The sequence below is a fragment of the Mercenaria mercenaria genome, chromosome 15 (assembly GCF_021730395.1).
Source record: "Mercenaria mercenaria strain notata chromosome 15, MADL_Memer_1, whole genome shotgun sequence".
NCBI lineage: Eukaryota > Metazoa > Mollusca > Bivalvia > Venerida > Veneridae > Mercenaria > Mercenaria mercenaria.
The window spans coordinates 54,531,814-54,542,362 of record NC_069375.1 but is presented as its reverse complement, the minus strand read 5'-3'; the positions used below and the strand labels follow the sequence as shown (position 1 = coordinate 54,542,362).

The window sequence follows — 10,549 nt, the reverse complement described above, 5'->3', positions numbered from 1 at the left end:
GAAGGTCTTTGGAACTCAAAGAAATGTATGTGTATTATGTTGAAATTTCAATGAATCGACAGAATGACCCCCCAGGTCTTTTTAACTTTCTTCATACTTCATAGAAAAATAATTGTACATATACTGCGATTTATTTCGAATTTCTACATACCAACTTTCATTTTCCAATAAAATGAAATAGTTTGTGCTTTTTAAAAGAAATTAAAATGTTCACTTTCCTTAGTATTGGACCTTTAAGAATGCCATGAAAGTTAGTTACTGACAGATCATAAGTTAGACATTTAAATCTTTTTGCAGACTAAAGGTTAATTACTGTTAAGAACATGTCACTCTGTGGTGTATTGGTCAAGATTGCAGGAAAATGTATATTGCTTTGGCAGCCAGGGTTTGATTCCCGGCTCTGGCATGTTTTCTATCCGAAATCTTTGTCATAAATAATAGTATTTGTTTAAACACTGCAAATTTCAAGGTGATTATTTCAGATTCTGAGGAAAATATTTCATTGTATCTCATTGACATTATTAAAACGTATTGAATATATCATTGGGCAAATCTATCTTTCAGTTACAGATTAAAGCAATAGTTTCATATGAAAAATGCTGGCAGATCTGTTAATTCATTAGATCTGGGACTATATTCCCTGTATGTTTCCCTACTGTGTATAGCATTATGCTTTCTTTTGTAGGATTTTAAACAGTTGAAAAGATGCTAGAAATAACGTGCAATGACAGACTTGGTAAAAAGGTCAGGGTGAAATGCAAGTATCCTTTATAATTGTAGCTCAGTACCACAGTAAGTATCTGATGACATGTTGTGTTAACATCGACATCTTTTATTACAGGACTCCTTAAATATAAATTGCCAGTCTGTAGTTCAAATCCTAGTCAGTATGTATCTTTTTAGCTCACCTGTCACAAAGTGACAAGGTGAGCTTTTGTGATCGCGCGGTGTCCGTCATCCGTCCGTGCGTGCGTCCGTAAACTTTTGCTTGTGACCACTCTAGAGGTCACATTTTTCATGGGATCTTTATGAAAGTTGGTCAGAATGTTCATCTTGATGTTATCTAGGTCAAGTTCGAAACTGGGTCACGTGCCATCAAAAACTAGGTCAGTAGGTCTAAAAATAGAAAAACCTTGTGACCTCTCTAGAGGCCATATATTTCACAAGATCTTCATGAAAATTAGTCAGAATGTTCATCTTGATGATATCTAGGTCAAGTTCGAAACTGGGTCACTTGCCTTCAAAAACTAGGTCAGTAGGTCTTAAAATAGAAAAACCTTGTGACCTCTCTAGAGGCCATATATTTCACAAGATCTTCATGAAAATTGGTCAGAACGTTCACCTTGATGATATCTCGAGGATTCAACGCAACAAGGGTGTATCTACATATAATAACTATATGTAGATTCGCCCTTATTACGTTTAACCCTCGATCTAGGTCAAGTTCGAAACTGGGTCATGTGCGGTCAAAATCTAGGTCAGTAGGTCAAATAATAGAAAAACCTTGTGACCTCTATAGAGGCCATATTTTTCATGGGATCTTTATGAAAATTGATCTGAATGTTCATCTTGATGATATCTAGGTCAAGTTCAAAACTGGGTCAAGTGCGATCAAAAACTAGGTCAGTAGGTCTAAAAATAGAAAAACGTTGTGACCTCTCTAGAGGCCATATTTTTCATGGGATCTGTATGAAAGTTGGTCTGAATATTCATCTTGATGATATCTAGGTCAGGTTCAAAAGTGGGTCACGTGCCGTCAAAAACTAGGTCAGTAGGTCAAATAATAGAAAAACCTTGTGACCTCTCTAAAGGCCATATTTTTCATGGGATCTGTATGAAAGTTGGTCTGAATGTTCATCTTGATGATATCTAGTCCAAGTTCGAAACAGGGTCATGTGCGGTCAAAAACTAGGTCAGTAGGTCTAAAAATAGAAAAACCTTGTGACCTCTCTAGAGGCCATACTTGTGAATGGATCTCCTTAAAAATTGGTCAGAATGTTCACCTTGATGATATCTAGGTCAAGTTTGAAAGTGGGTCACGTGCCTTAATAAACTAGGTCAGTAGGGCAAATAATAAAAAAACCTTGTGACCTCTCTAGAGGCCATACTTTTCATGGGATCTGTATGAAAGTTGGTCTGAATGTTCATCTTGATGATATCTAGGTCAGATTTGAAACTGGGTCAACTGCGGTCAAAAACTAGGTCAGTAGGTCTAAAATTATTAAAATCTTTTGACCTCTCTAGAGGCCATATTTTTCAATGGATCTTCATGAAAAATGATCTGAATGTTCACCGTGATGATATCCAGGTCAGTTTCGAAACTGGGTCACGTGCGGTCAAAAACTAGGCCAGTAGGTATAAAAATAGAAAAACCTTGTGACCTCTCTAGAGGCCATCTTTTTCATGAGATCTTCATGAAAATTAGTGAGAATGTTCACCTTGATGATGTCTAGATAAAGTTCAAAACAGGGTCATTTACCTTCGAAAACTAGGTCAATAGGTCAAATAATAGAAAAACCTTGTGACCTCTCTAGAGACCATATTTTTCAATGGATCTTCATGAAAATTGGTCAGAATTTTTATCTTGATAATATCTAGGTCAAGTTCAAAACTGGGTCACATGAGCTCAAAAACTAGGTCACTATGTCAAATAATAGAAACAAGAGGACCATGATGGTCCTGAATCGCTCACCTCTTCCCACATGACCCAGTTTTGAGTATGACGTCGTTTTTTCTATTATTTGACATAGTGACCTAGTTTTTGAGCTCATGTGACCCAGTTTTGAACCTGACCTAGATATTATTGTATTGGCTATAAATGTGTATTTGTCATTTTATGCCAAATAAAGTATATGTTATGTTATGTTATATATTATCAAGATAAACATTCTGACCAATTTTCATGAAGATCCATTGAAAAATATGGTCTCTAGAGAGGTCACAAGGTTTTTCTATTATTTGACCTATTGACCTAGTTTTCAAAGGTACGTGACCCTGTTTTGAACTTTACCTAGATATCAAGGTGAACATTCTCACTAATTTTCATGAAGATCTCATGAAAAATATGGCCTCTAGAGAGGTCACAAGGTTTTCTATTTTTATACCTACTGGCCTAGTTTTTGAAACCCCACGTGACCCCAGTTTCGAAACTTGACCTAGATATCATCAAGGTGAACATTCAGATCAATTTTCATGAAGATCCATTGAAAAATATGGCCTCTAGAGAGGTCAAAAGATTTTTCTAATTTTAGACCTACTGACCTAGTTTTTGACCGCAGTTGACCCAGTTTCAAACCTGACCTAGATATCATCAAGATGAACATTCAGACCAACCTTCATACAGATCTCATGAAAAGTATGGCCTCTAGAGAGGTCACAAGGTTTTTTTATTATTTGACCTACTGACCTAGTTTTTTATGGCATGTGACCCAGTTTCAAACTTGACCTATATATCATCAAGGTAAACATTCTGACCAATTTTCATGAAGATCCATTCAAGGGTATGGCCTCTAGAGAGGTCACAAGGTTTTTCTATTTCAAGACCTACTGACCTAGTTTTTGATCGCAGTTGACCCAGTTTCAAACTTGACCTATATATCATCAAGATAAACATTCAGACCAACTTTCATACAGATCCCATGAAAAATATGGCCTCTAGAGAGGTCACAACGTTTTTTCATTATTTGACCTACTGACCTACTTTTTGATGGCACGTAACCCACCTTCGAACTTGACCTAGATATCATCAAGATGAACATTCTGACCAATTTTTATGGAGATCCATTCACAAGTATGGCCTCTAGAGAGGTCACAAGGTTTTTCTATTTTAAGACCTACTGACCTAGTTTTTGACCGCACATGACCCTGTTTCGAACTTGACCTAGATATCATCAAGATGAACATTCAGACCAACTTTCATACAGATCCCATGAAAAATATGGCCTTTAGAGAGGTCACAAGGTTTTTCTATTATTTGACCTACTGACCTAGTTTTTGACGGCACGTGACCCACTTTCGAACTTGACCTAGATATCATCAAGATGAACATTCAGACAACTTTCATACAGATCCCCTGAAAAATATGGCCTTTAGAGAGGTCACAAGGTTTTTTCTATTATTTGACCTACTGACCTAGTTTTTGATGGCACGTGACCCACTTTCAAACTTGACCTAGATATCATCAAGGTGAACATTCTGACCAATTTTCATGAAGATCTCATGAAATATATGGCCTCTAGAGAGGTCACAAGGTTTTTCTATTTTTAGACCTACTGACCTAGTTTTGACCGCACATGACCCAGTTTCGAACTTGACCTAGATATCATCAAGATGAACATTCAGACCAACATTCATACAGATCCCATGAAAAATAGGCCTCTAGAGAGGTCACAAGGTTTTTCTATTATTTGACCTACTGACCTAGTTTTTGAAGGCACGTGACCCACTTTCGAACTTGACCTAGATATCATCAAGGTGAACATTCTGACCAATTTTCATGAAGATCCATGAAATATATGGCCTCTAGAGAGGTCACAAGGTTTTTCCCATTTTTAGACCTACTGACCTAGTTTCTGACCGCACGTGACCCAGTTTCGAACTTGACCTAGATATCATCAAGATGAACATTCAGACCAACTTTCATACAGATCCCATGAAAAAAATGGCCTCTAGAGAGGTCACAAGGATTTTCTATTATTTGACCTACTGACCTAGTTTTTGATGGCACGTGACCCAGTTTCGAACTTGACCTAGATATCATCAAGGTGAACGTTCTGACCAATTTTCATGAAGATCTTGTGAAATATATGGCCTCTAGAGAGGTCACAAGGTTTTTTCTATTTTTTTGACCTACTGACCTAGTTTTTGACGCACGTGACCCAGTTTCGAACTTGACCTAGATATCATCAAGGTGAACATTCTGACCAACTTTCATAAAGATCCCATGAAAAATGTGGTCTCTAGAGCGGTCACAAGCAAAAGTTTACGGACTGACGCACGCACGCACGCACGGACGACGGACACCGCGCGATCACAAAAGCTCACCTTGTCACTTTGTGACAGGTGAGCTAAAAACGACGTCATACTCAAAACTGGGTCATGTGGGAAGAGGTGAGCGATTCAGGACCATCATGGTCCTCTTGTTTTTTTTGTGATGAAAAAGACATTGTAATGCAACTGGGTCAAGGTCAAGGTCACAGTTACTAAAAATAGATTTTTTTGTCACTGTAATCATCAAAAAGGTGGTTTCCAGTCTATAACTGAAATTATGGTTGACATACTGTCACCAAACTTACTGTACAGCAAGCTTATTATGAAAAATTAGCTTTGGATTATATTTGGGGTCACTGTTGCTAACAAGAGGGCCATGATGGCCCTATATCGCTCACCTGTTATCATTGCACTTAAAGGACCAAGAAGGTCCTTAGAAAAAATATCTAAGTCCAAAGGTCAGGAACACCAAAGGGAAGTAATTTAACTTAATAGAAAAAAAACATCTTAAAGGTACAGATACATCAAAATACACCTAAAAATTGGAGGTACCATCCATGTTGTACCACAGAAAAGTAGTCTCGGTTTTTCCCTTTGGCCAATAATAAAAAGTTACTAAAAATAAGCTGTTTATAGTAATGTAAAAGGGAAGTAATTCAAAGAAAATATTATCAAAAGAAGCCTTCTTTTCAAGGATATGCCAAATAAAAACAAGAGCACTGCAGTGCAACGCAAATGCAGAGCAACATACATGCAAAACAAAGTCATTGACCTTTGACCCCTAAGTGTGACCTTGACCTTGAAGTGAGCCATCTCAAAACATGCGCTCTGCACGTCGCTTCGTTGAGGTGAACATTTGTGTCAGGTTTCTTTGAAATCCTTCAAGGGGTAAAAGAGTTACAGAGCGGAAGAGAAATTGCTAACCAACAAACAGACAGACAGACGGACACCAAGGCGATAACATAATACGTCCCTTCGCGCGTTTAAAAAGAAATCGAGATCTTATGGTGATACAAGTTGTGTGCAAGTTTGGTTAAAATCAAATCATAAATGAAGTTGCTATTTTGCAGACAAGTTCAAAATAGCTGATTTTGGCCTTTTCAGGGGCCATAACTCTGGAACCCATTATGGGATTTGGCCGGTTCAAGAAAGGAACCAAGATCTTATGGTGACACAAGTTTTATGCAAGTTTGATTAAATTCAAAACAATAATGAAGCTGCTATTGTGCAGACAGTGTCAAAATAGCTAATTTTGGCCCTTTCAGGGCCATTACTCTGGAACGCTTTATGGGATCTGGCCGGTTCAAGAAAGAAACTGAGATCTTATGGTCACAGTGTATAGACGCCCAAACAGAAGTTGCCAAAAACTAGGCGTTCACTCTCGTTTTTCAAATCTTTGGAAGCTGTCGGCAGTAAATATTTTTATGTTTTTCTTCAGCTGTTTGAAACAAATATTCTTGTTGTATATATTTTTCAGTGGATGATAAATGTCTCTGCAACACACAGTCGTTAAACAGACATTAACGTTTGAAATTAAGACGTATTTTCACCAAAAACACAGATGGTCAAAGCAAAAGACGAAGCATTCGGGCTAAAACTGCCCATTATTTTGCAACTGCGAAAGAAGTTCGTGTCAGAACTGCTTCTGAATGTTTTATTATCAATCCATGCACATGAGTTTGTACCTACAAATATGCATTTACAATCCTAAATAGTTGAAATATTGTTTAATCCAACATGCATCTGAATTACGCACTGGCCGCCTAGTCACAAAACTTGATATAAAACTGTTCCACTATTCGCGTAAACACTGTACGCCTATTCAATAAAGAATGATGGAGTGTTTGGGCTTATAAGCGTCATACGCTTTACTCATTGAATTAATAAATATAAGTTTTGTGTTGTATTTTACTTCCGACAGTCGAACAGTATTTAATGGTCTATTTCACCAACCATGTCCTTGCCTTGGACAAGGAAAAAGAATCTGACTATGCGTGTTTCCGTTAACATACGAGAAAAATATATATTTATTACGCTCAGTTTGACAGAACACTTTGTTTTTCTTTTCTTTTTTCGTATTTTTAGCTCCACTATTTGGAGAATAAGGGTGCTATTCTACTCACCCAGGCTCAGTCGGCGTTGGCTTTCTTTGTTTTTCTGTTACATCTTTTTAGCTCATCTGATTTTTTGAAAAAAAATGATGAGTTATTGTCATCACTTGAGCGGTTGTCGGCGTCGGCGTTGCCTGGTTAAGTTTTATGTTTAGGTCAGCTTTTATCCTAAACTATCAAAGCTATTCCTTTAAAACTTGCAACACTTGTTCACCATCATAAGCTGACCCTGTACAGCAAGAAACATAACTCCATCCTGCTTTTTGCAAGATTTATGGCCCCTTTTGGACTTAGAAAATATCAGATTTCTTGGTTAAGTTTTATGTTTAGGTCAACTTTTTCTCTTAAACTATTAAAGCTATTGCTTTAAAACTTGCAACTCTTGTTCACCATCATAAGCTGACCCTGTACAGCAAGCAACATAACTCCATCCTGCTTTTTGCAATAATTATTGCCCCTTTTGGACTTAGAAAAATCATTTTCTTGGTTGAATATTATGTTTAAGTCAACTTTTCTCATAAACTATCAAAGCTATTGCTTTAAAACTTGCAACAGTTTTTCACCATCATAAGTGGACACTGTGCATCAAGAAACATAACTCTATCCTGCTTTTTGCAAGAGTGATGGCCCTTTTTAGACTTAGAAAATCATGGGTAGGACAATATTTCTATTATACAAAAAAAATCAGATGAGCGTCAGCACCCACAAGGCGGTGCTCTTGTTTACTTTTGCTTTTGCTTATATCTTACTGAAACTTCACATAAACATTGTGCAGCATACAAACAAAGCCTCTTTATGCAGTATACCCAAGGTCAAGGTCACCCAAGGTGTTATACTTGGTGTTTGAAATTATTTTTCCTCCGCCTACAGACACATGCGCTGTCTTCAAATTTTTATGTTATATCAACATTGTGCTATATTCCCCTTGTATTGAAAAATGCCTGGGCGAAATAAAAGATATGTTCTGTTCTGTTCTGTCTACCTGATTAGCTGGTAGAGTCAGTGTCCAATTAAAACGAGTCCCGCTCACCTATCTTCCAGGGCGATGGTAGCTTTATTCAAATTAGTTATACATGTAGAACAGCTGATGTAATCACTAGGAATTTTCCTTGTTCTGTAGCTAATACTGCAATAATTATGAATGAAAACGAGAAAGACCTGGATGTTAGCTTCGATCTGCTTGATTTTGAATGATATCAGCGGTGCTCTGGAGCAGGATATTAAAATAAACTGAAATTACCAGTTACCACGCTGAAGGCAACTGTTTCTTCTGTGAATGATGATAAAGTCCCTGTCGTAAAGTCCGAACAAGTCTCTGAGATGCCGGAAATGGATCAAACACAGAGTTGTGCCACATAACGATTACATGAATGATGCGTTAGTGATTAATGTTCCTAACTGTGTAAAAGAATCTAGTCATTATTACAAAAAATAATTTCAAACACTGCAGGTTAAAGTTTATTAGTACGCATACATCAAATCAAATTGGTCGCGTGGCTGCTTACTAATAAACACTAAGCTATACGACAAGTGGAATCGAAACTGCAGTGATAACATCTAAACTTGTCCATGACTGTTCTGAAAACGAAAGAAATTATACCTATTATTTTTTAACTGTTGGTTATCATAAATCAAAGTCAGAACATTGAAATTTAAGAATGCAAAGAAGTTTTGAGTAGGTGTACAGTTTTTCGGCTAAGCATACAGTCTGGATTTTAAAAATTGCGATAAGTGGGCCAGTAATGTATCGAATAGTGGGACAGTATAATCGGCATACATGTCTCAGAAAAACACATTATCCTGAAAACGTATTCATTACCATAGAGCCGTGCTATTATTTATCGATGCGTAAGATATTTATCTATGAAGTAGCAAAGGTTTCAATTCTTTGCAAAAGCTCAAGATACATGTATTTCAAATAAATGATAGTTTCATTACAAAATCGAACAAATATCAACACGTGATTTGACTTGAAATTAAGTATATAATGAGTTTTATCAGGCTTGTTTGGTATCTACGTAAACAGTAGCTCTTAGACAATATGTAGATTAAAAAATACACTTACTTTATGCGATATTAACGAAATAAACGAAGAAAATCCAAGCCATACGCGACAGCAAAAATTTGTGTTTTGATTTTTGAATGCCTAGTTTTTGGCGACTTCCGGTTGGGCGTACAGAGAGTCTATACACTGTGATGGTGACACAAGTTTTTTGCAAGTTTGATTGAATTCAAATCAAAAATGAAGCTGCTATTGTGCAGATAAGGTCAAAATAGCTATATCTGGCCTTTTCAGGGGCCATAACTCTGGAACTCATAACGGAATCTGGCCAGTTCAAGAAAGGAACTAAGATCTTATGGTGATACAAGTTGTGTGCAAGTTTGGTTAAAATCGATTCATAAATAAAGCTGCTATTTTGCAGACAAGGTCAAAATAGCTAATTTTGGTCCTTTTAGGGGCCATAACTCTGGAACTCATAATGGGATCTGGCCAGTTCAAGAAAGGAACTAAGATCTTATGGTGATACAAGTTGTGTGCAAGTTTGGTAAAAATAAAGTCATAAATGCAGACAACAAATTGTTGATGGACGCACAAATGAACGGACTGACGATGGACGAATGGTGATCACAAAAGCTCATCTTGTCACTATATGACAGGTGAGCTGAAATAGAGAAAAAAAGATTTGTGCTCAGCTCTATTTATGAAAGAGATATTGCGATGGAACTTTGTATGTAGATAGCTTAATAGGATAATTACTGCACGAAATTTAAACATAGATGCAGTTCATTTTCATCACAAGAGTCATCTTACACCTTGGAGTAAGATAGAGTTTTCCAGTCAGGTGTGCAGGAAACTGTCTTGCTTATCTTAGATTTCATGAAGTACTCAACTTGTATGGAACTGTTTTAAATGCGAGGGAGAAGGGGTGAACTGGAGTTGGTTATATTGAGTATTACATTGGTACCAGACAGACACAAAAGCCTCCATTGTTAAATTGGGAAGTCCTCAACATTCAGTAAGAAAATTGAAGATATAAACTGTAGTAAGCTTATATTTTTTACCATTAAAAATATTCCTTAACAAGATTTCAGTCAGGATGATACAATTGGTGACTTGAAAAAATTGGTAGCTGCACAGACTGGTACTAGAGCAGATAAAATAGTCCTCAAAAAATGGTTTGTATTTTTGTCTTAACAAGCATGTTGGATAAAATTTGAAGAATAAAGCTACTTTTCTCCCATTTGTTGGCATTTGCATGAGCATCCCAGTTTTGTGTAAAAGCTAGTTTTTCAGTGACCACTTGTGAGAATGGATTGAAACTTCACATACTTGTTCTCTGTGATAAATTGACATGCAATGCATAGGCTCAGTAACAATGGTCTGCCTAATGTCCATCGGTTGTCCAAAATCTCTATAAAAACATCACCTTCTAAACCTCTATGTCGAT

The 10,549-nt window shown here is 36.8% G+C and overlaps 1 long non-coding RNA gene across 1 annotated transcript; it reads left to right on the top strand.

Moving 5' to 3' along the window:
* Nucleotides 1-702: 702 nt before the first annotated feature.
* LOC123554955 (uncharacterized) lies at nucleotides 703-10,279 on the top strand. The gene is made up of 2 exons (XR_006687166.2): nucleotides 703-761; nucleotides 10,194-10,279. It is a non-coding gene; the product is annotated as an uncharacterized LOC123554955 (long non-coding RNA).
* Nucleotides 10,280-10,549: the final 270 nt, after the last annotated feature.